Source organism: Dermacentor variabilis, chromosome 10 (assembly GCF_050947875.1).
Source record: "Dermacentor variabilis isolate Ectoservices chromosome 10, ASM5094787v1, whole genome shotgun sequence".
In the NCBI taxonomy this organism is placed as follows: domain Eukaryota; kingdom Metazoa; phylum Arthropoda; class Arachnida; order Ixodida; family Ixodidae; genus Dermacentor; species Dermacentor variabilis.
This window is the reverse complement of record NC_134577.1, coordinates 55040982-55067460: the sequence shown is the minus strand read 5'-3', so window position 1 is coordinate 55067460 and position 26479 is coordinate 55040982. Positions and strand designations below refer to the sequence as shown.

The following is a 26479-nucleotide window of genomic DNA, read 5'->3' as shown; positions in this document are numbered from 1 at the left end:
CTGAACTCGTCGAGAATTCACTTCGCTAAACTTCTCTACAAATACAATTTTTAAAGTAAGCTTCCAACGGCGTTTCATTGTGCAGTTTCCTGGTGGTTGACGTGTTTATTTATATATAAGGTACGGTCATCCCTTGACAGCATCTGCGTCTATGAAATAGGATATCACGGTCGGGAACGATCATGTCTATGCGTATTCATATCCAAAAAAACTTAAGAAAACATTTCTTTCCTTCTTTCCTTTAGTGTTCTCGCAACAAACTGCTGTTGTGTTGCGGAACGCGTGGCTTCCATCACAACACAAATTTCGATTACATTGTTTGCAGTCCAGCGGTCACGATAAAACGGCAGATATTTCATTTGTAAGCTTGAACCACCTCATCGCTCTACCACCTACAAATGCATTTCTTTTCCCTTGGCATCACTACTGTTACCCTAATCAACAGTAGGTTAGCATCTCGACGAAATCGATTACGGTCCTTACCCTACCGACCTAAATTTTTAACATTCTCACGTGTTATTTCTTATGCAAATTGCAGTCATTTAGTGCAATATAGTTATTTCTTTTTAATTTTTTTCCATAGCACGGTACTTCTCTTCTAAAAGCTTTATCTTTCAAGTTTTAAACCCGAAGGTGAGTACTTGATGACTGCAAAAAATAATTAAAAGCTTTCTTTCATACTTATTTATTTCCCCTCTCTAGCGCAGCTATTTTCAAAGCAGGAACACCCCGCCTACTTTCCTGTCAGCCTTATTATTTTTTTTATCCTTCGACCGTTCGGGCGACTGTTAGCTCTGCAGAGCTATTGCTTTAGCTCTTCATTTATGCCCCAATTTTCAGCTCATACATTTCATTTCAGTATCTTGCACAGCAGTTGTAAGCTATCATTTATTGTTGAAAACACTAGGGTCAAACGAATGGCGAATAAAAGATCATAAATCTATTGGAAAATCAAAAATTTGTTTTTAATTTGATTTGCAGCTAAATAGCATTTGGGAATTTGGTCGTGCGAAAAAGTACGGGAATTGTGCGGCGTCTGCAACTAGCGCTCAAAACATGCGTGGTTAGTGACCGGTGTATCAATAAATTGACACACAGGTTACTCTTCGGGAGCTTGAAAGATTCTACACGCCAGCTGCATATCACGCATGAGTGGTACCATTGGTTCCGGCTGTAAATGGTTTTCAATCTGTATCTGGAGTTTGAAGCTTGGAAGTTTATAGAAATTTAAATGTAGTGGGGGGCCGATTTCGTTCACAAAACTCGCAATGGAAAAATAAAGTACCATCTCGGTTGGAGCATAAGGTATTGAATAAAATATTCGATTCTCCTTGCACCTTGTTACAAACGACAGCACAGAAACGAGTGAAAAGTTCTGTCCCCAAATTGGTGTTTCTGTAAGGGGGATCGGACGAGAACCGGCGTATTCAGCATGGTATGGCCGATGGCGTGTCACAAGATCAAAGGCACAACAACATGTATAAGCAGGCTTGCAAGGATGATCAGCTTTGTGGTTCTATGTATGTTTCGGCGCACTTTTGAAAGCTGAAACAAAAGTTGTGTGATCAGTTTACCTGAAGTTCGCTGTGTAGTTTTTTTTTTTCTTTCTTCGTGAACACTTTCTTTCGCCATGTCGTTGTTGTGACTTGTCAGTCTTGATAACCAACATCACTGCCTGCATCATCGAGGTCATTTAGAATAGTAAAGCTAAAATTGAAAATTAATTTTGTGCGAAAACTCCGTCATGATTATGAGGCACTCCGTAGCGTGGAACTGCGTATTAATTTCGGTTCTATAAACACGCACCAGTGCACGGTACAAAGACCTTTCTACATTTCGCAGATACTAAAGCTCGGAGAACCACAATGGTGATGGGGCGAGTTAATTCCAATTTTACATCCTTAGTGCTTTATTACTCATGGAAAGGACTTTCCAAGAAGAAAACAAAGCTAAATATAACCTTGCAGTAAATCGCCGTACATAGTTTGTCACTGTTCGAGAGGCGGATCTTCAGTCGGCCGTGATAAGTAACTGACAACACTGACTGATAGGAAAATGTGCTACAAACTCAGGATTGCTTGTCACGAACTCTTGCGCCCGCCAAGCGTTGCAGGCTGAAAATATATGCTAAGTTCGCGTAAGCAGTCCAGGCTTGACGAAGAGCTTCCGAGACCGCTCCATTTACGCTTGTGCTCGAGCTGTAGTCAGGCCGAGAAAAAATATTCTGCTACAACTGATGGCTCACCTGTTACTTTTTACGATTCAAGCACGAAAGAATACTGTACAGAGGACGCTATGCCGCAGCGAGAGAACCACAAAGGCTTTTACAGCGCTAATTGGTGTTCCATTACTTGTATTCGGTTAGTATAGATCTGATGTAAATCATGTTTATGGAATGGCTGTGCGACTATACAATGGCTAATATACCGGTTTTTAATTACCAAAATATTTGCAATTTGTGCCTGATCTGCACCGCAGCAGCAAATCGATAAACTATGAGTGGCGTGTTCCTTTGCGCGTGCCACAGATCTCGTTTCAGCCAATCGCTGAAGTATCAGTTGTACTGCCAAAAGCTCAAACTACTGTCACAGATTAGATAGATAGATAGATAGATAGATAGATAGATAGATAGATAGATAGATAGATGGATGGATGGATGGATGGATGGATGGATGGATGGATGGATGGATGGATGGATGGATGGATGGATGGATGGATTGATTGATTGATTGATTGATTGATTGATTGATTGATGAATGAATGAATGAATGAATGAATGAATGAATGAATGAATGAATGAATGAATGAATGAATGAATGAATGGATGGATGGATGGATGGATGGATGGATCAAGGGCTCAGATCGAGCTGTGTTTCCTCTTCAACAATGTTTTAAGTATTTTAAAATCAGATAAATAAATAATTGTGTACCTAAGCTTGCAAATATTTACCTCCTTGAAACGTTTCCGCTGACTGCGTTTTTTATGTACACCCACACAACTGCAATATCGCGATAAAAATAAAAACAGGGAAATAAGAACACAGCAAGATAGATAAGTTTTATTGATAGGAAAGACAGAGAGGTCGACCTGAGCACTCTATAGTGAGGAAGAGGGAAGGGGAATGAAAGTACTGGGATAGATTATGATGAGAAGCGGTGAGTGCGTATGTACATTAGACGATTGCCCTACTACAGCCGCTCCGGGCACATGTGGAAATCTATTTACGGCTTGAACCAACGGTACCACTCATGTGTGATACGGAGCTTGGGCGTGTAGAATCTACTAGATTCGAAATCGTGGCCTGAGTTTCAATTTATTAACCTGAAACGACGCTCTTCCACAAGAACACACCAAGGGTTCGCTTTATAACTATTCGCTATGCCTATACTTGTTAGCTGTTTGGTCACGATGTAGTCACGATGTAGATGTTCGACTAAGCGATTCCGCACAGAAAAGGATATATGACCATGAATAAGTTTTATTGGACTGAGCAAGCTAAATCATTAGGCGAAGTGGACGGCCTTGTCATTCCAAGAGCTTTGGCCGCCCTATGAGCCCTGTCCGCCAATGATAGCGGGCCCTCCGGGTATGAGCTGGCCAGCAGGGACTCCTACTTTTCCTTGCTCGTTGTGTGCATTGGCGGTGTGTTGTCTTCCTAAATCCCACACTCCCCATGCCATGCTGCGCAGGGTGTTGAGAACGTCGCAGAAATTACAAGTGTTTGGGTGTTGCGTGGGCGAGGTTCTGTGGAGTAAAATACCGTGTAAATTCTCTGGAGTAACATGCCGTGTACATAGAAATTTGTGTCCTAGTCTTCTGGGAGTTATCGATTCTCTGTCGAGTGTGGGATGTGGCGGGGAATAGGTTACTCAGTCTAAACAATAGCGCTGTAGAATATTTCTGTTTTTATTCGGAACACATTCCCGTCTTCGTTGCCCGTTGGGTAGAGCAGCATAGCGAGTATGATATCGGGCCGCAGCGTTCGCCTTCGGGGATCCGTTCCCCGAGGTCCAGACGATGTATATTGCTTGCTTCTTGATGTTTGGTTGTGTGAGTATCGGTTGCTTTGGCCACTTCCTTTTCTGTTGCAGTTTCTGCAGGCACTCTGAGTTTGTAATTATCGTTGCTTTTTTGCCGTGGTATACCTATGCGTATACTTCCGTTTTGTCTGTGACCTTTGTAAGTGTTACTAAAGTTTTTTGGTACCTTCGCCATCAAGCTCTGACAGCGAGTGCTGCAACTCCTGTTTATGTTGCTGCGTCTGCGTATCTTACGTCCGCACTCTTTTTTGGAAGTACTTGTCCAGTGCTGCGATTCATGCTCTTCTTTCTCGGTTGGGCTTTAGGTACATGCTTCCAGTTATTGGTGCTACTGTAATGTTTTCTCTTAGATATTTTAGTACTCATTCTCTTCCCTCTTTCCAAAGTCTTGCGCGTATCCTGGCATTCTAAACGTGGCCCTAGCCGCTTCCATCAGTTTCAGTATTTCGATTTGGTTTGCTTTATGTTTCTCGACGAGCTTCTCCCACGTGTTCTAAATCCCCAGTCGCAGCAGTTTTTTCTTCGAGGCTTCGTCAGGGGTCTCGATGGTTGTTTTGAAATCTTTCCCGATTGGTATGTTAAGCTTGTCCACTTTAGATGTTTTGGGCCTCAGGTTGGGTGTCCCATCGGCTACCCTGCCTATGATTAACCATTGAATTATCCTGATAGCGTTCCGTTTAGGCCCGTGTCTCTTGCTTGCGATCCATACCACCACGACGACAGCATGGAGGACGGTCTCTTGGAACTTAGAGAGAGTCGTGGACCAGGCCCTGTCCATTTGTATAATCAGACCGACGATTCCTATTTGGTCTGCTTGAAAGACCACTCACCAGGCCCCATTGCAAATATTCGTTATACACAGGAAGCTGTAAAGTGCTGTCTAAGGAGCGTTTTACCGAAAGAGCTTTTCATGCGAGTTCATTATTGAAGAATGAAGTTGGTGGTCTTGTTACCATGCCGCAAGGAGGTGAGCGTCAGTGGCAACGGAGACAATCTCTCCTTTTGGGTCGACATAGCATTCCTAAGCGGTGTTCCTTCCCTACGTTTTCCCATATCGGTACCCACGGGCGTATTGCGGCGTCGAGCCTACCTTCTATCTTGAGATGTGGCGCCTTCCGCATTGGATGATTAGTCATGGTGGGCGACAAACTACGTAGAGGCAGTTGCGCGTGTGACCATTACTCTAGGTGGGAGCAGGCTTCATCGAGAGAAGAGGAGCACGTAGTTATATGCGGAATTTCACCTGTTTTCGAAGGTTTAGATGCAGCGGTGAAGCCAGAGGGAAGTTTGTCGTTCTACTTGACGATAGTTTTAGAGAATGATGCTTGGTGCCTGTGTGAAGGTAGTGTTGCAAGGTGGTGATAGAGGGCACGTGCAAAATGTCTGAGGTGCGTTCTCAGGGCTTCCACCGTAATATGAGTTTGCATTTGATGGTCCCGAGTAATCGCAATAGTTGCCTCTGTTGACGTGCATCTGGGCAAACCAAGGCGAACTCTGAGTGCTTGAGCTTGTGCTGCCTGCAGAACAGGAATATTTGTCTTGCAGGTGTTGTTTAGTACAGGTAGACTATATCTTAAAAAACCGAGAAAGAGAGCTCTGTAGAGTTAAGCCATGCGTCTACTAACGGCCCCCACGTCTTTCCTGTCAAGTCTTTATCAACTGGGAAGTTGCTGTCAAGCACCGTTTCATGTAGGCCACGTGCGGGCTCCAACAGGGGTCTCGGTCAATAATGACGCCAAGAAATCTGTTGGTTCTGACATAGGAAATGGTCCGCCGATTCATTGAGATGACATAAGCGTCATTGGTTTGCGAGTAAATGCCACTAGTGCGCATTTTTCTGGTGATATGCTGAGACCTTGTTTACACAAGTAGCTCGCTGTCAAAGTAGCCGCTCTTTGAAGCCGTGCACATATCTGAGGACGTGTGACTGCCGAAGTCCAGACACAGATGACGTCTGCGTATATTGAAGTCTTGATGGTAGTTGGCAAGTATTCAGCAAGTCCAACAAGAGCGAGGTTGAATAGAGTCGGAATGAGAGCACTGCCTTGAGGAACGCCCCTGCTGGCATAGCGTCCCGTAGTTGGGCCATCGTCAGTTAACACAAAGAATGATCTTGCAGAGAGGTAACTTGCAATCCATAAAAAGACTACCACCTAGGCCAACCGTCGCAAGAGCGTCGAGAATGGCCTCATGTAATACGTTATCTTATGCGCCTTTCACATCTAAGAATAAACCTGCGGATAAACGCGTACTGGACCTTTCGTGCTAGACATATGAAACTAGATCAACTGCATTGTCGATGAAAGAGCGGTCACGTCGGAAACCAGCCATGGAATTCGAATGAATTTTGTAGTGTTCACGGTACCATTCCAGGCGGCCAAGGATCATCCATTCCATACAGTACCAACAGGGACAAAAAGGGGACCTGAAGAATCGCTGAAAACCAAGTGAACTTTAGAATCGAAAATTTTTTTCGTCTCTGTCATTACCGCTGCGTTGGGCATCCTCGAAGATGCTCCCCCGACTAGCTCAAGAAACCACATTGCACTGTCCTCAGGTTCTCTTTCCCAAACAGCCTCTTCGGCGTGGGGATCACTCTACTATCTGCATACTTCTACGATGCCGGAATGACTCCCGATTCAGAGTTTTTGTTGATGTGCTCTAATAGACATTTCTTTGCTCCGTTATCTACGTCATTGCTCATTGCTGATGCAATCTTTGCCTGAAAGTCCGAACGACAGCAAATGAGAGCGGCATTCCGAATGGCCTTGCTAATGATGGTACTGTGTAAATATGAATTTACACCTTGAGGTACAACATGCTCTTGGACCATGGACTAGTGCGGCCAGTAGAGCACCCCGCTATTGAGGCGCCCTTTATACTTCTGCGAGACTCAACACAACAGACAACACGAGATCCTAGGTATTGTGGTATGTGTATGCTAAATGTCATATGTCCTGTGTGTATATTCTGATTTATCATCTGATTCACCTAGAAAAGCATGCTAAGTAAGCCACCTCGCAAACTTTTCCTAAATTAGTAAAAAGAAATCTCCCTCTCGTTCTCGGCCTTGTTGCGAGGATCTTATTTTCTTATTTTAACCACTTTTGTAGCGGGCGGAAAAATAGGAAGGAAAGCTAGTAAGAAAGAAAGAAGGAAACGCAGAAGGAGAAAAAAAGAGGCAGTCGACCGACGCTTTCCTTCTTTGGCTACCCTCTCTTGAGGAAGGAGAACAAATTTATTATTGAACTAAATAGGTACAATGGCACAGAAGTGGCTGAAATCTGTGTGAAAATTATGCCAGGTTAAGTACACTTGTTCCCTCGTGTGAGGGCACAAGAAATCAAATCACCCTTTGTTTATGGACAGGCAGCGAGAATTTCCAGGTGTAAAAGAAAAGAAATACCAGGTTTAAGAAAGTGACCGTTTCATGCTTTCTTTTGTAAGGCAAAGTGTCTGCGTAGAACTTATCTGCTGCGGGTAGTGAGAATTCGTTGTACATAACGGGTAAAGAAAAGCATAGCTGGAGTAATAGATCAGCGTACAGGACGATACAGATGACGAGCAGCGACATTCTAAGGGCGCAGCATTCGTACCAGTCCAAAAGATGATCCATGAAGGCTATGATTCTGTCCTTATTTATAACAAATGGGGGATGCTCCCTTTCCTTTTTCTTGTGTTTTTTTTTCATTTTCTTTGAATTGAACATGAATTATCTTGTCATGCGCACGATTGAGTGATATCTTTTACTGCAGCACAAGTATTGTCGAGGCAAAACATTTGCATCGAGGAACGTCCAAATTAGGTGTAGCGTATGCACGCACAAAATATTCCGCACTTTTTAAATAGTTGCTATCAATCAAGTATGTCCAATGTGTGCGTTATATCTAAGGATTCTCTTGCCTGCGCTGGCATAGACGAAAAACAGCTGTACGCACTACTCTTACACTGCGAATCTACGTAGCACTAAATTTTTGATTTCGCAAAGGCAGTCATAATCTAACCAAATCGGCCATATGCATATGTTACGTGGCTGGTAAATTTCAGTATGCACGGAGCTCAGTCACGCTATTTGCGAAACATAACGCAAACTTTTAATCGCACTCGACACCTGTGGCACAAAATGGCTATTAAAACTACAACAACAACAAAAAAAAAAACTAGCGTGCAGAAAGAGGAGCTTTTCCTTTTGTTATCCGCCATTGTTCTGGGATCGTACCTTCCTTTAGCAGCAGTACATTTGAGTACAAAAATATATCTAAGACTTCGAGAAACGATTGATCGCGTGATTCCAAATATGTCAAGCAGGACATCCCGTTAAAGTTGGGGTGAACGAAAGAAAAACAAGAAAAACTCGGGAAGCTAAAGATATCTCGGAATGACTGCCGACGCTAATGCGAATAACATTGAAGCAATTTAGGGACGCGCCGTATTTACAATCTTTAAGGCATCATGTATGAGGTGCTCACTGCAGCCCTCCTCCTTCCTCGCGTTTTCTCACGGAGAGGCTGGTCCTTACAGCGCCGCCGCCACGATGTCTGCAGCCTGTGTCGCGAGTCTGAATATGTATGCCGTGAGTTCAATTTCATCCAGCTCCGTAGAAACTTAAGATAACCCACCGCGAGTGTTTAGCGGCTGTGGTTGTTGGGCTGCCAAGCTCGCGGTCGCGGGATCGAATCCCGGCCACGGCGGCTGAATTTCGATGGGGGCAAAATGCGAAAACGCCCGTGTACTTAGATTTATGTGCAAGTTAAAGAATCAGGTAGTCCAAATTATTCGGGAGACTCCACTACGGCGCGCCTCATAATCAGATTGCAGTTTTGGCACATTGGCGGAGAGGGGGAGACACGACAGACTTCACGCGGGTCTGCCTGGTTTACTTCTTACTAATCGTCTGCTTGCTGTACGTTCTAATGCTTTCCATAATTGTGGGCAAGCCTTAAACATATTATTTGATCGGATTCACAGTGACATAACCATCCCAGCGAACTAACTTTAAACACACCTTTAGGTAGATGACCATGGACAGCAAAGGATGAATTTTGATTTGTGCGTAAAGATAAGCGCATACACTGGGAGATTTCCTCCTGAATTAAACGCTGCACTTTGCAATGTAGCCTACGTTTTTTTTCTGGCTAGGCAGTGTCAGGGTTGCCGAGAGGACCATTGTGGTACCTGTATTTTATCGGCGAAGAGTCCACTTTCGAAACTATGTAATTTTATTGTCGCTGCTTGTAAGTCTCAGCTGTCTCTTATATAAAGCTGTATTCATATAAATACTACGGAATATTGTAATTGGAGCACATGCCCATTCTCTCTGACACGGCCTTGCTTCGAAAGAGAAGTGTAATGTTGATAAACACTAATAACGATTTTTTGTTCACGCATTCGCATGACTGCCCGACGGCTACGTCTCTTTGCAGATTTCTCTTGTGAGAATCTCACTGCCAATGCCTTCGTGAAAACTGTTTGAATATTGCACTACTCTTCAACACGTGCTCAGACACGTACTTCGAAGTTGATACCTGGTCAGACCATACCTCGAGCTCATTGTCCGGCGTAATTTTTTTTAGCCCTTTGCCTGTATGTACATCGCGCTTTATTTAATTGCTGCTTCACTGAAACAATCTTCCGGTTCATCTGATCAGCGCATTCACTTAGAAGCCTTCGAGTTTTTCATTCGCGTTGTTCCGAAAGGCCCTAGTATAGCGACAGAACAGATTTCTGCCTTCTCAGTAGCACTTCAGCATTGATAGTGGCAATGCCGATGGGATCCGAAATTTTGTTTAGTACTTGTGATTGTTTGGCTCTCCAGGCGTGTGCCAACGTCATCAGTTTGTGCCACTTGAGCGTCACGGGTGTAATGAACCATGAAAGACCATCACAGCTAAGCGGAGGCTCCTACCGTTTTTTAAGCTCTACTTAAACAATCGGCCTAATGGCGGATTCAGTGCGTGGACAAACTTGACGTAACTGAGTTGCGGTAATCGTGTTTCTTTCGCTCACTGCTCAGAAGTTCGATTCCAACAAGAAATTAAAAAAAGGGACAGAATAGAATCAAATATACGTAAAATTCTAGTGGCAGGCTTGAACACGAAACTCCTGTGCCGTTCACTGCTACGACCGCTACCACCCGTACATACCGTTCCGCATTTCTAATGTCACCCATCTCTATGATTGCACCACGCACTTCTCAAAGCGGCGTATTGTAGCTGCGTCGCCGCCTGATGCAAGGGTTTATTGTCGGTAATGCGGGGAATAAGCAAGTGCTCGCCATTTCGCGTGCCTCATAGTCGAGTTCTCCTAGTATAACATTCGTACGTAGTAGTAGTTCCACGTTCTATTTCACCTGGATGTTTGCCAGCCAATTATTACTCCGGATGGTTACCATTGCAGCTTCGCGGGTTCGCGAAGCGCAGGGTTACATGCAGACTAACACGGGAGACTAATTATACTACATAGTCTGTGCCGACTAATTACCGGGCGTTAGCGGGAAAACGATGTGCCTTTCACTGCTCCCCACATAATACAAGAAAAGGGGACATTTGCAAGACTCTAGCGGGAGATGCTGGCAGAATTGCAGCAGATAACTATGTCCTGAATGGATGCTCGATATTTCTGCAGAAGCTTGTTGTCCTATACGACGTATAACGACGCAGGCTCCTTCAACATCCCTTGCTTTATGCCATAAAAACTCGGATAACACCGGATTGCCCACAACAGAGAATCAAATTAGCAAGTGTTGAGCAAGTACTGGTAGAATTTAGCATGGAAAAAGACAAGTGCATGTACTGCGCAGGCGTGCAGCAAAGCAGATAAAGCGTGCATTGGTGGTCCTATTGGCAAATTTGAGTATAATTGACAAGTGGTGATTGACTCCATCGAAAGCTAATGGGCTGCCAGGATCTTGAAGTTGTCTTTGAATGGGGTACAAACTTTCAAGGACAAAATTACATAAAAGATAGGACATGAAATATATTGCGCAGATTCTTTATACTCTACAGATAGCATGTACTTGTTTGTTTTGTTTCGACGAGTTTTACACCTAGTAAGTATAATTTACCGGGGTAATTTACTAAGACGTTCTTAGTGGCATGTTTCACACTCTTGCGCGGGGTTCTACTTGTTGATCACTAAGCCAAAAGAGTTATTAAACAACTACAATAAAAAATATTGTTTACTCAAAGAACATTTCGTTGCAGTATGGCATGAATGTATTGTCATGTGAACTAATTGTCTTAACTTTCTTTCATGTGGAATAGTTGTTTATGTTTCTGTGGTTTATAGCCACAGAGAAGACAACCATTACATGTTCTCTATGCTTTGTTACTTTTGCTTGATAATATAATGTTTTGATAAAACGAAGATAAAGTGCACATGAAGCATATATTGCTAGCATGTGTGGTCATTATTACGGTAAAATTACAAATCTTGAGAAATATGTGATATTTCCTTGAGTGAACGTATGTTTAGCTACTTTGTAAAAGCTGCCCTGTACTATTGGAGGTAGGAAGATGTGAGTATTGTTACGTCTAAGATGGGACATAAGTATTAATACTTCTTCTGGGAAGGTACTCATTGTAATGACAGTGAAAAGAAGTAGAACGTGCGGAGAGCAATTGGACATTGAACTGTTTATTTGGATAAACTTCTGCCCTCAAAAGAACCACTACACTAGGGGCAATGGCAACGAGCGCTTTCTTCCGACGTCGAATCAAATCTAGTGGCCATGTTGTAGTCCATTATTTGCTAGGTCTGCGTCGTACATTTGTCAATGCACTGAGACAGCTGCAGAGGTTCCAAAATTTGTAACACGCTAATCGATGCACTCCTATAAGACGCACCCGTTTTCAACACGTTACTATAGGATTCGAGGTCAATGGAAACCCCGTTACTGCGAGTTCGTTTCGAGTGCAGAAAATAAATGTGCTCATAGGCATAACGGCTGTGCGCACAGCATAATTGTAGTTATCCGATCTGTTTGAAAAATTTGCCGATTTGCGCAATTCCTTTTGACAGTATAAATATTGCCTGCGATTCCCTTCCTCTCTTTTGTTAGTGCTGAAAAAACAACAACTTGGCTGTACAACTTCCTCTAGTTATACAAAAGATAAATAAATAATTTAGTCTAAAGAGCTCGAAGCCCTGTGTAAGTTATTTTGTTCAAGAAGACCAGGCAATATTCGTCATCAATCATGTGGGCACTTCCTTGAGTGAAAACTGCGCGCTTACAATACTTTCCTATCAGGAACGGTTCGGCGCCATAGCTATTACGCACAGGCCTTTCCTGACAGGAAAGTTCCGGGCGCGCTACGACAAAGAAAGGTATATACGTGAGATTGATGGCGATTATTGTTAGGAGTACAAACATTTTTGTTTCTGATCACACGCTGAATTGAATTAGCATACATGTGTACGTTTCCAAAACCATTTTCATTATTACCGTGGCCTCGGCAATTTTTTTTTCCACAGATGCGTGCACAGGTTCTCAGTATCATACTTTTCTTTGTCACAAACGTTATAGCCTTTCTAACTTAATACAGAAGTATAAGGCATTGCGATGGTTTTTTGAGCATAGGTTGCGATGGCTTAAAGCACAGAAAAATGTTGTAGTGGCCACCTGTTCATATACGCTCGTAGAATGCTCGATAACGCCGTTTAAACAGAGGGAATTATATTTCACAATTTTAACTTAGTTAAGGATACCGCCTATTTGAGTTGGCCTGATAATTTGTCTAGTTCTTGTGTCCTTTGTTTGACGTACGTTACCTGAATATCTGCACCGGTCATGTGTACACCCGTGTACTGAAAGTTGGAACACATGCACGGCTCAGTTCTTGCGCTGTCTGGTTCTTCCGCGTCAATACAACGTGACCATAGCTACCTAACATCCCGTGGAGCTCCTGAAATTACTAAGGGTTCAACAGAAACTGTGGGCTGTTTGTGTTAGGGTAAACTGTCCAAAAATTGCCCACTTTATACGAAGGCTTGCCTGACAGCCGATGCAACATAAAAACATGATGAACAAATCTTGACACCGTGCCTTCAGAGGTCTTGAGATCACTGTTGTTCGAGACTGAGCGATTGTACCTCGTATCACTGAGTTTCACGTAGCAATCGTCAAGCGGCCGATGGGTGAAATGATGAAGTCCAATAAAGCTTGCGACCTTTATTGCACACGAGCAATCGCACACATGGATAGAAACCCACACGGCCTACCTGAAGGCAATATATATATATATATATATATATATATATATATATATATATATATATATATATATATATATATATATATATATATATACATATATATATATATATATATATATATATATATATACATATATATATATATATACATATATATATATATATATATATATATATATATATATATATATATATATATATATCGAGTTCAGCAACACTGAAGCCTCCAGGCAGCGCGTGTGGGTTGATTGACCCGTTGCCTTCACCCTAAAAGATCCCGTACTCGTGACGCCTGCGGCAGACAGGCTGGTCCACACCCGCCGCCAAGGTTTCTGAGTGGTGCCCGCTGGCTAACACTCCCAGGGTTCTACTGGGAAGCATAAACTAGCCAAGAAAGTAGATGGGGAAACGGCGCCGCGGTAGCTCAATTGGTAGAGCATCGCACGCGCAATGCGAAGAAGTGGGTTCGTGTCCCACCTGCGGCCCGTTGTCTTTTCACCCACTTTCATTTCCATTAATTTAGCATTTGTTTAATTAATTTAGTAAGTACAAGGATTATCTTTGACACTTGTCTACGGGTTGGAGGCAAAAATAATACTTGGTCCATTAGGTACCTCACGTGCTATGAGAATACATTTGAAAAGGGTTGGTTTGACGAAATGGGCCATTTGAGTTTCTCGAAAGGGTTCCTAACGCGTTTCGGCGTTTTTAACGTTCGCTTCCGAAACATAGGTTTGGGACCACACTATGCTTAGAAATCTGCTGCAGGGCTACTGCACGCACCCCACTAGCATTATTAAGCGCGTAGAGCGCGTCCTGATCAGTTTCTTGCTGTTTCAATCCATGGTAATAATAATGGAATTACTATGACAACGGTATCCCGAATCTTGGCGTCAAAGCTAGACTAGGTATCCGAACATAGGCTATTGGTCCAATTATTTGTTTATGCGACCCCCCCCTCCTTGAATTGTCTAAATAAAGCTTGGTTTTGCTTGATTGAAAAAAAAACTATATATATGCTGTAGCGTCCTCGATAATATGATTTAGTCGATGTCATGGGCCACCCTTGGGCTATTCTGTAGAGTTAATCGATTTATTCCTCAACATAAATTACGCTTCGTTGCCGAACACTAAACTTAGATTACAATCGCAAGTGAAAAGCGCGTCATGTGAGATCTGCATGCTATCGAGATTGGTATGCCTTTGGCGGCGGCTCCTAAAGTCCCTCAAGGTAATCCAATCCCAGTCTCCTAAAGCAAGGTGTGGGGCCTGAGAGAAGGGCATGGACTGAACTTTCTCATATACGAGGCACGCCGAGTGGGTCCTTTCACAAGATCATCGGCTACCTGGCATAGGCCGCTCCCCTAACTACAAAGTCATAAGCCCCAGCGATAGCGTATCCCTTGCAGTCTTGCATAACTCGATGTTGAACTCTGTTTACTTTGACGTCCAACATCATTGCGTTATCCTCGTTGTTAGGCTAAGAATTTTTTTTCAACCAGGAGCATACACTATTTCTTTGAGATTATCTTCACGACAAAAGGAGAACAGGAAGAAGTAAAGAAAATTCATCTTGAAGAAACAACGAGAGCAGTATTGCGTGGCTCGGCAATAATGATCTCTTAAAATTTTGAAGGGACAAGTTCGGTTCGAGTTTCTGCACTCTTGTAACTTCGCCTTCGTGGAACTATGGTGTAACGCAGGAGTAACGAAGGTGCGTCCCTCGCATCTGATGTCGCTCAAAGTAACCCAGTGTGAAGGTAGGGAGCGGCTGATATGCTGAATATTGTTGCGCACTACATAATAAATTGAGGCTGCATCCTGCGTTATTTGTCTGAGACATCGCTCGCTTCTACGTTTCGCAAATTCTTATTTTTGATGGTAAGCTTTGCCTTTCTGATCATGCAAAGTGCATTGACTTTATACATTGGTTCTTCGATTTTGCGTGCAGTACGAAACACAATACTTGTTTCTTCGTATGAGAAAGAGTTTTTTCACCGTTCTTGAACTCATTTTGTCTGGCCAACTGAATTATCACCAGCATTACTGTGTACTTCCGCTAGCATGCTGCGATGTTGTAAAACAGAATCGGCCACTCAGTTTCTGAGATATATCTTCTAACTGCATTGCAAACAGTGAAGTATGAACGATGTTCACCGGCCATATCTCATGTGTCTTTGGCGTAGAGTGATTCTGCAATACTTGAAAACAGGCGGAACAATCTCAGCTTATCCGACATTTTGAGAATTTATCGCGGTACCAATTGTTCCGAGCCCCAAATGTTTGTGATGTATTCGTTCCCTCTTTTCTCTTCCTGTCATCTTTATTTTACCCTTTCCCATTCCCCCAGTGTAGGGTAGCCAACCGGACGTTATTCTGGTTAACCTCCCTGCCCTCTGCTATTTCTCTTTCTCTCCTCCTCCGCGCGGGACACTCCCTGAGCTGTACGGCTGTGACGCATAATTTTATTTGATACCAAAACGCATGAGAAAGTGGATTTATTCTTTGAAACGCTGCAAAAGTAAACCACTACCAGTGATGTAGGGTATACAAAAGAAAGTGGCGATGACCAGTATAATCTTGTGAATACTGCTGATGTGAGCGCAGTTATTCCCTTTCTTTTTTTTTGGGGGGGGGGGGGGGAGGCTGGACGCGCCAAGTCTACATAACCCAAAATTTTTTTTTTGCTGAATAATCTTTCTATTTCATTGCATGCCACGTTGAATAACCAAATTACCTCTTACTCGTGGTATTCTATGGACGAAAACCCACCCGCGGGGCTTGCCCAGAATATTACTACATTTTACTACTAAGGTCGAGGTCACCGATTCGATGTCGGTCGTCGCGAAGGCGATTCGATTGGGGCGAAATCTAAGACCTCTCGTTTATTTATAACTAGGGGGCATGTTAGAGACGCTCTGGTGGTCGGAATTATTCAGGAAACCCCCACTACGGCGTGCTTCCTAACTATATAGTGGCTTTGGTACGTGAAACGCTAGAATCTGTATTTTATTTAAACAAAATGACATGGAGAGAGTCCTTTCCGAATCGTAAGCTATTTCCTTAAAAACTTCGGCCATAAGCGTTGCCTATGCCTCAGTCGTTTCACGGCATCTCTCGACGCTTAGTTGGTTTCGCTCACGCAGTACGGGTTCTCAGTTTTACCGTGCGGGGAGATTTCTATTCTTCGCAGTCACTTTATTATCCTTTCTGCATATCAATCGCTCTGCCCTGACAGGCATCCCCGCCTTCGCTCTTGGTCACTGCTGGCAGCACCAATATGTGGCCTGACCCTATGGGAGACGGAGTGTCTCGGGAAATGCTGGAGTGAGCCGCGGTTAGCGGCAACATCGTGCATTATGCAAGAGCCACCGCTTGCCTTATTTACGGGTTCCTTGGCCCGGCCATCCTCCTGCGTTTTCGTAGTAGCTTCGGGCCTCTTTCCGCTCAGCAGAATCCAGCATTATAAACTTGGCGGCCTATGGGTATCTAGGTTGGTGCGACACGCCCGATTCCTGCAGGGCAACATAATCCCGCACGAGCTCCTTGGTGCGACGTTGAGCTGCGGCCACCGCTCGTTCACAAAGCGATGGCGATATCTAGCGAAGGTGGCATTTATCCCCACGATGCCAATTTACAAGCAAGCACCAAGGGTCTAAGACTGAAAGGAACCTCTTGAAAGAAATAGCAAAAGAGTAGACGACGCGTCAAGCTTGACGACAGGACAGCTGTCTGTGTTATTGTTTAGTCCAAAATGAAGTCTTCTTTTGCGCGAGTTATTTAAACATAAAGCCGTAAAGAACAAGGCCAATTCCAAAACAATTTGGTTATGGATTGTTTGGCGTCTAAAATACTAGCTGCGGATGTGGAACCACTGGATACTGTGAGGAAGCGAGTCTATCCTTTCGAGACACTGTTTGCGAAGGCTTTTAGAGAACAGCAGGATTTCGTCTGCGAAGTAGGATTTGTCTGCTTGCGCATCGAGGCTTTTCTACATAGCCTGTCATCAAAACGTTAGTTTGAGCCATTTCCGGTGCAAAATATAGCGTAAATGAATCGTCACCCAAAGGAAAGGAAAACCGAAGCATCCTAAGCAGTTCGAGTCAAAAGCTTCCTACGTAGCAGTGCTGTAACCACCATTGTTGATAGATTGTTATAGTAAAAAAGGTGAAAAATGTTCTCAATCAAAACAACACAGTTTCCTACTTGAAGTAGGATTGAATGGTTTCTTCTATACTGTGAGAGTTTTGGCAGGAATAATTGTGAAGAAATTAATATGTTTACTCGTCAGAAGCAAGTTTGCTCGTGGCTTAAGCATTCAGCCGTGTAGTGTGTACTGTGGAAAGTGTGAACTAATTTACCGTGCTGAATTGTATAGCCCCAGAATATTTTAGGCATATCGCCGTCCTTCAAAATGTTAGGTGTAATTGAGAATATCTCAGCAAGACAATGAATGAAAAGAAGCAGCCAGTTTCTTAACCTTGCTTGAGGTAGATCGGGCCAACTTCATATTCCAATTAACAACCTGAACTAGCATCCAGCATTCCTTATCTTGTTCCTAAGTAGTTTTTAACGATCAATTAGCTAACATTTTAGTTAATACTCTTACGGCAGACAATCGGAAACAAATGTCACGGTCAATGGTTTTCAGCACGAAATCTCTTGCGTGGCCTTTAATGGTTCGAAGCCACGCAGAAATCTCCCTCTTAACTTGGAAGTCTGAATACAATTAATATCAAAATTTTCTTCTGGGTGTGCACTCGTTAATCGTGTTATTCTTCGGTAACGTCATTCTGGAAACCCTTCGAGGCAAGTCTACGAGGCAGACAAGAAACATGACATGAGACTAGACGGGATAGCATATAATCCGAAGACCACAGGTTTATGCTTCTCAAATAACGTCAGCGGGCAAACCCCATTAATGCTCATTGCGCCCGAGTCCGCCGGGTTTAGTTTCTGCTTTTCAATCAGAATCCTAAACATTGGGCCGAATTTTTTGACATTTTTGTTCGTGAGTGCTCAATGCCCCTGGTCGACTCCCTACGCTAATATTATGCCTGCGATAATAAGTGGTTGGCGTTTACTTTTAAGCACAAAAGTAGCGTAAGGAATTTCTTTCGTACTTACGGGTCTTGATCCTTCGAATATGCACTGGCGCTTTTTTGTGTGTTTTTGTGCTTAATTTCACTGTAAGCTAGGTTTACAAGCCTCAGTGAGCATTTCATTTGCGTTGCGTGCTGTGCATTGGCTATTAGTCTAACTAAACTCCAGGGGAATTCGTACACGATAGAGCAAGATTGCATAATTCCTTCTTGCGCCGCACCCTGCGCTGTGCATGTGACGTGAACAGCGCTGTGACGTGAACAGGTTTTGCTATATCAAGTACCACGGCGTCTAGTACTTCTTGCTCAAACATAGTAATTCAATAACGTGCTCAGAGACGAAGTTCCTCCAATAATTCGATTTGATTTCGAAAACAGATATATAGCGCGCGTCGCTCTATTATCAGCATTCAAGAAACCTGCTTCTCAAAAAAAAAGAAAAGTAAACAAAAATGAGACGACAGTACATGAATGCCCCTTGAGAACTGACAGGGAGAATCGAATTCAAACAAGCGTGAATCTGCATGTAGACTACCGCTAGCTCTGGCTTGAGCGCTGTAAATGTATTTGTATTCATGCACCCTGATCACGTCGACGGTCGTCACGCCGTAGAGACGCTGGCATGCATCTGCCACTGAAGACTCGAGCAGTTCGTAGTGCTTAACGTATCTCGTCGTCTCGTACTGTTATTTTTATATTGTCTTCAACATCGTAACCTCATGCCCTGTCTTTACATCTAATGTGCATCGAGCATTATTAGGCTGCTCTGGTAATGTGGCACCATTGACGAGTTTTACGCATAAGTCATTTATGTAGCTATAATGCTGGGGATAGAGGAAAAGAAAGCTGTGTAGTTTTGGGCAAAGACACACGACGTAAGAAGAGAGAAACTTGCAATGTGCCTTAAGGCAAAAATAGTGGCCCTCACAGTATCTTGAGTGGCGAGTGCCGCGGTAAAATTATAACTATTCTCGCTTTCTGTGCGACAGAAATAGTTACGGCTTTATGAATGTGAAGAAATAGTTATATTCTTTTTTATCCTATCGGGGAAATCAAACATTCCATGTGAGCGGTAGTGAGAGGGTGTTTTAGCGACAAGAAAGAAGAGGGTTCAGATTGCTTTTGTCTCCGAACTGCGTATTCAACTGCGTCTTTCGGTCGCATTCTTAAATATATTGTACATGATAAAGGTCGCTTCTCTGGCTGCATATTTTTGCAAGTCCCATGCGTGCATATATATACAAGAATTTCGTGATGAGATGGTTAGGTGAAAAAAGCAGTAGGATAGACGAACAGCAATAACACTAAGAAGAAATCTTTCCACCAAGGTGCAACAATGTGGCAAAACACAAATTGATGTCCTACAGAAATGAAAGAATCTGTCTGTGCTTTCATCGCGCTTAACCCATCGCTCTTAAGACTGACACAGGAATAAGATTTGGAGAGTCAAGTGTTTATTCGATTGGCATTTTCTCTTTCTGCGGCACCTCGTTTCAAAGCCAATGCACAGAAACCTTCGGAATTGCTCAAGGAGAATGAAAAGCGTAGGAGCGATCCATCGGCAATGAATTTTCCTCGTAATAGGAACAGACGCGTCATATTTCTTCCTTGGTTGTGTTTCTTGTTCAAGTTCAGTTGCAAGAGAATAGATACTACGTTTCGTACAGCCGCGATCCAGCTCTCTCAGCATCTGCTGTCTTAGTATTATTATTATTATTATTATTATTATTATTTATTATTATTATTATTATTATTATTATTATTATTATTATTTGTTTTGAACACATATACCCAGGATAAACACGTAGTCTGTCGCAGTACTCCACTTGACAAAACGAAAGTTATTCTATCTACCATACAACCGACTGTATCGTCTTTTTCCACATTTTCTTTTTTTTTTCGTTTGTTGCTAATATATACAAAGTGTGTAACTTGAACCAAACCTGAAAAATTTACAAATGCTGCGTAGATTGACAGAAAATGTTGTTTGCCGTCGCTTGCAGGTACTCAGAATATTTTTTCATTCCGCCTAGTAAGATAATTAGTTTGAATTAAATATGCATCTTCTCAATTATTATTATTACACAAAAAGTGTCGATGAGAAATTGTAGAGCAGCATGAGAAACTCCCGATACAGCTTTCTGTTGTCCAATACGTGCGACATAAAAGAATTTTTCCGAGCGTGAAAGAAACCCGTGAATACACGTAAAGTGCCTTGAGCGGCCAGTCGCTTGGCGATTTTGACGTGTATTCATGGGCTTCTATTGCCGCGTTCTCGTTTGCCCGCGTACTCGTGTTTCGGGGCTCCTTGGCGCTACACTGCTGGCAGACCAGCAGATGCGGCTGGGGACACACATCTGTGCGGTGTCCCGTCTGCTTGCACGTATTGCAGAACTGTACAGTGCTCCCATGAGGGTGACAGGCCAGTTCACCGCCCAAGTAGTATACACATCTTAACATCCCTACCATCCTACATTCCTCTCTCTCTCTCTCTCTCTTGGCAGTTGAGTGGCTATAGAAGGTGTGGTCACCGCCCAGTCGCTTTCGCCGAGTGTTCGGGCGCGCAATATCTCCACGCTCCGCGTGGGTGCGCGAAGGTTGGCGACGAGCGTCTCTGGCCGAGTCTGCAGCGTAATTCCATGCAGCACTCCCTTATTCGTATTCTCCCCAGTTGTGACGAAAGCGGTTACTTCGTGCAATGATCAACCAACGTTGAGCCGAGTTGCGCGACGAATGGCGCCCACCGTTTCTTGGCTGGGTGTTGAAATGATGACGATGTTGGATACCGGCTTCGGGTGCAGCAGAAATTGGTTACCGCAGACGCTACAGGCTCCGGTTACAGCTTCAGAGAACTGTGGCGCAGTGACGTCTCCGATGAGTAGCCCTTGGCGGATCCGTATAACAATCTTGAAGTCTTGGGAGAGGGAGAAGGCGCCTCCACCTCCTCTGCTTCGCCTTTCTTGGATGGTGCCAACTGCGGCACCGTGGTAGCGGTTAGGGGAGACTGCAGCTGCTTCGACGCCAACTCGGTTTCTCGCACCTTCCTTTGTCGGAGCGAAAGGGCGACTTGCCAATCACCGTCATCTTTCTCTCTATCGGGGGTACTCGGGTTCAAAAGAGGGGGTCATTGAATCTCATGGCTTGGGCAGTTTCGACTACCATGGTGGCACACGGACGCCTAAGCCTGATCACGCCTAGACCTATAGCACACCATATATGCGCCTCTGTGGGCTTATGCTCCTGCGCTTTAGGGTTGGCGCGGCCGCCTCCGTTTCGGATCATCGACGTGTCGCCAAAAGGTTAGAAGCTGGGCTCACGGCCTTAAACTTGGTGCTGGCGTGGAGTGTTTGTCCAGTTCTTCCTTCTCGCGTCGTTGAAAGTGTGCCACATTCGAAAAACGGTGCGAAAACGTTGTTGGAAGCGGAACCCATGGAACGCACCTTCGCACGCTGCGGCTCCCTGCGTTCCTCTAGATGGGGGGGGGGGGGGGGAGGGGAAGCGTGCACTTCTCGCACCGCGGAGGCTCTAGTTCGATTCCCGCCTTGACCAAATGTACGTATTTTTTTTGAAAGCCATTATTTGCTTCGCTTGCATAAATCTCCCTGAAAAAACTTGATGTCGATTCGAGCATTTTGGACGTGTTCTTTCGCTTTGCGCCATCGGCCATTTTTGGTACCATCTTTCCGTCACGACGACGCTGACGGATTTTCACGTAATAGGGTATATGATGCTTTCGCCTGAAACCGGTGCTTTATGAAGTTTCATTGAGACACATTATTATCGCACGCGCTTAAATATCACCCCGTGCTTCATCTATCATTTTGCTGACATCCCTGGAAATAAAGTCGGTCAGTCATTGCTGAAGTGTATGGCGCAGGAGTAGTTTGTTCAACTTGCCTTGTTATGGCAAATCGCAGAAAATGCAGACAGATTTAACGAAAACGGAACTCGATGCGTTTTGTGTTGTTGTATTATTGTTTGTCATCATTTTCTGCGCTTTTCGCAGTCACAAATCAGTGATTGACTTCTCAGGGGACACCAGAACAACAAGGGCATAATGAATTTGACTGCTTATGCTAGGCCTAACCGCAAGGCTGCGAAGTGAATAAAGTTAGCCTCGTATTGAGAACTGCATCTTGAAGCCCACACTTGACTTGATTGAAATGGCGCCTGTCGTGAACGCGCCAAAGGAAACGCAATCAGCGTCTTGAGCGCGTTAGCACCAATAGACATGTGGTCAAGTAATTTGTGAATACCTGGGTTATTTACTTCGTTGCGCAAAGACGAGCATCTTCTGAGGACTATTGTCAAAACACACAGCGATGCCTGAGAAATTATTCACGAATAATGTACTGGAAAACCTCCGTAGTGGTTCTGGTTCCGGGCGCAAACTGACTAACTGCTGCTCGCAATTACGATTCGATTGTGTACCTCAATATGACTTAATGAAAAGTTTCAAAGCGAGCCTGTGTCTCTTATATAAGCACAGCGTCATGTAGGCTATGTTTGAAATTCTCATTTCTTGTAGCTCTTCGGCGCAAAAGCAGCCTATTGATTTTCTTAATGAAAAAAACAGGAAAGTCACTTCGCAGTTGTGCCACAAGGGCGAAGCATCCCTGGCATTTACAGAATCCTCCAAAAACACTGGCAGTAGCAAGGGTTAGCCGTTTAGGTCATCGCTGGAACTCGGAACAGTTTTTCAAACACTACGAGCGTTTGACATGTTGGCGTAACGCCGCGTGCAACTCTGCTGCGCAGGAAGAACATCGCCCTGGCAGCTATCGGGCTTTTCAAAAAGTTGGCGCGATGAGCGCCGCTGGTGGCGTGGCGGGCATTGTACCTCAATGGTGCAAAGAGATGAGACCAACGGGAAACCTTCGGTGCCAGTCAACAGCCATTGAGATATCAGATGAGGCTGACTTGACCTCTGCTTCTCACTATCAGTGCCTACTTCGAACTTACCCAACCCGCGAGGCCTCCAATTTTAAGAATCTTATGAGTTGCAGCAAACTCAGTCCTTTGCTCCCATGTTTATCAGGAAGTGGGAACTATTAATTTTTCTTACTACGAACATTTCTAACTACTAACTAGCTATGGCGCTGACTGAGATAAATATGCGTTGAACCTTATTCCAGTTGTACTTGTGCTTTCTTTACCACAACATATCATTCCGGAAACCGCCTCACCCCCCTCGATTCTGTGCTACCCTCCACAAGAAATATTTTGGCGCTCTTAAGGGTGTTTTCTTCAATCGTTTGTCCCTTGTCATTAGAGGAACACTATAGAAATTAAATAGATCGATCTAAATCAAAAAATTATTTCCTTTCCTTGGCACTCATTCATAAAATTTAATCGTCCACCGGTTATCTTCTGTACGCATTACATGGCCAGCCCAGCTCCATCTTTTTCTCTTAATGACATCTAAAATATCGGCTACCTCCTTTTGTTCTCTGATCCAAACCCCTCTCTTCCTGTGTCTTAACGGTGCGCCTAACATTTTTTTCATTCCATCCCTCTTTGCACGGTCCTTGTTAACTATATAGTCCTTGATCCTCTTTGTCAATCACTAAGTTTCTTTCCCCGTATGTTAGCAATGGTAGAATACAATATTTGTACGCATTTATTTTGGACGACGGCCCTGTGTGCACGGTCAGGATTTGGTATTGCCTGCCGTATGCACTCCAACCAAGTTTTATTCTGTGAATTTTCTCCTCATGATCACCGTCCTCTGTGAGTAATTGACTTAGATAAGCATACTCCTGCGCAGATCCTTCATTTCCCTCATAGCGTATTATAGGCAGGCTTCTCTCGCTTTGGACGTGTCTAACAGAAAATTCGAGGTGTGTTGCGCGTGTACGATCTCGTCAACACGTGAACAAAATAGTAAAAAAAGAGAGGAGGTATTTCAATAAACGATAGGAAAACGTAAAAGAAATAGCTGGCATTTTGATAAATGATAAATGAATGTGTGCAAAGTTGCCGGTGACGCGCGCGCGTACTCTTGCCGAGGCATCAGAATCCAGTAGAGGATTCCGCTGGCCGATAAGGAGCGGGTGAGCCGAATCCACGAGGGAGAAACAAAATGCGGCACGGGTAGACGCAATACCCCTCCTCCGGCGACAAAAAATGAATGTTGATCCGTCAGGTAGCACAGTCGAAGTTGATAATAATATTTGGGGTTTTACGTGCGAAAACTACTTTCTGATTATGAGGCACGCCGTATTGGAGGACTCCGGAAATTTTGACCACTTGGGGTTCATTAACGTGCACCTAAATCTAAGCACACGGGTGTTTTCGCATTTCGCCCCCATCGAAATGCGGCCGCCGTGGCCGGGATTCGATCCCGCGACCTCGTGCTCAGAGTCGAAGTTGAGGCCCCGCGTTCGCCTTTCATGTCGCATTTTCACTTGAGCCTTTTCAGCTGATAACAGTCGAGTCACCCGGCCAATGCGGAAGTAAGGACAACACGTCGTCGGAGTCGCGGTGATATCCATCTCTGCTCGGCAGATCAAAGAGAAGCTCTCCGTCGCGGAGTGGGTTGATGCAAATCGACCTGTGGGAAAACGCAAACTTGCTGTAGGTCGGCCAGTGGAATTCACCATACGTATGTCCCACCCGTGGAGAGTAAGTGGTGCTAAGTTCTGACCTCGTTTTCCCTTTTATTTTTGGTTTGTGTGTGTGCGTGCGTGTGTACATGCGCGTGCGTGCGTGTTTGCGTGTGTTTTGCAGGTCACTAAGCAACGGGTGTACACATTTAGGGTGTCTTAGCACAATGCATTTGCAAAACGCCACTGATTACTCCTTATTGGTTTAATTGTTCATGCCTAGTGCTGCAACGTCAAACGTATTTTTGCGTCCTTCGGTGCAATTATTGTCTTCAGTATTTCAGACAGTTTGTTTTTAATGGAACACACTTTTACATAATCATCTACCTTAATATTTATTTTTAGCAACGAATCCAGTCTATACAAACTCAATTAACACGACCAGATGGGCGAGTTGGTGACTGTACATACTTCCAGGGGTGGGCAGCGCAATCCGGACGAAGGACATAAGGAAGTGCACGATACGAGAGCAGACTAACAACTGGTTTATTTTTTTCAAACAAGACATGAAATTCACAGAGAATGTGAGCATGTGATGAAGTGACGCAAACAAGTGGTTAAAGGGTGTCAGCCTATCTTGCCATTCAAAAACTCTGTTTCCTTATCGTGCAGAGAGATAGAAGTCTGGCTGCCGCATGTGCCTGAGTTGATATGCATGAAGTAGGCTTCTAGAATGTCGCGGTTGATTTGATGTAACCCCCCTTCATTTTTATACTATATTTCAGTTTTTTTTCGAAGAAAGGCCTGCATGGGCAATTTGGACAATGCTCGGCCAGATTCGAGCCTGTTGCATTCCTGATGGCAACTTGGTGCTCCCTGAGGCGGATGTTAAGGCCGCGTCCCGTCTGCCCAAAGTACTTTTTGCCGTACGAAAATGGAATAACGTAGACCATACAAACTCACTGTGACAATGAGATTTTCATTTTAAAGTCTCCGCGCCCGGCAGAGCTACGGAAAAGTGGCAAACACTTATAGTATGCTTCTTCCCCGTTTTCTTTTACGTCTTTTAATGGCGCCACTTTGACCTAAGGTTAAAAAAAAGATGAACGCGTGCGGATTTGATTTCATTTTCATTCCGCTGTTTCTGCACCAGAAGCGAACAACAGTTTCCCTGTTTCGCGTCATAAATTTGTTCATAAATTTAGAGTGCCTTGTTGACGGACAAATCGAATCCCCACGACTCCGTTCGCTTGCTGGTTTATTTCTGCAAAACAAACTAGAGTCCCCAAAATGTCAGACAATACTTTGGACGGTATATCTCCATGAACGTTTGACAAGACTGCTCGTGAAGCCTGTATTGTAGCAATCTTCCACAGTAGACATATGCATGAGCTGCAGCTTACTCCTGCTACAGCTCTTTCCACCAGGTTTGATGATACCCAGTAAAACAATGCGTCATTTTTTTGTAGTGTGGAGTCTATTAACAGTATTAACGTTAAAGGACATAGCGACGAACTCTAGCTTACTCCTACTGCAGCTGTGGCCGCCGGGCGGGATGATACCCAATAAAAGATTGCG

The 26479-nt window shown here is 44.0% G+C and overlaps 1 protein-coding gene and 1 non-coding gene across 2 annotated transcripts in view; both read left to right on the top strand.

Annotated features, from left to right (window-relative positions):
• The window catches only part of LOC142559251 (uncharacterized), a 199332-nt gene that overhangs the window by 107920 nt on the left and 64933 nt on the right, over positions 1-26479 (top strand). The window lies entirely within an intron of this gene.
• On the top strand, positions 13668-13739 carry TRNAA-CGC (transfer RNA alanine (anticodon CGC)). The gene has a single exon. It is a non-coding gene; the product is annotated as a tRNA-Ala (tRNA).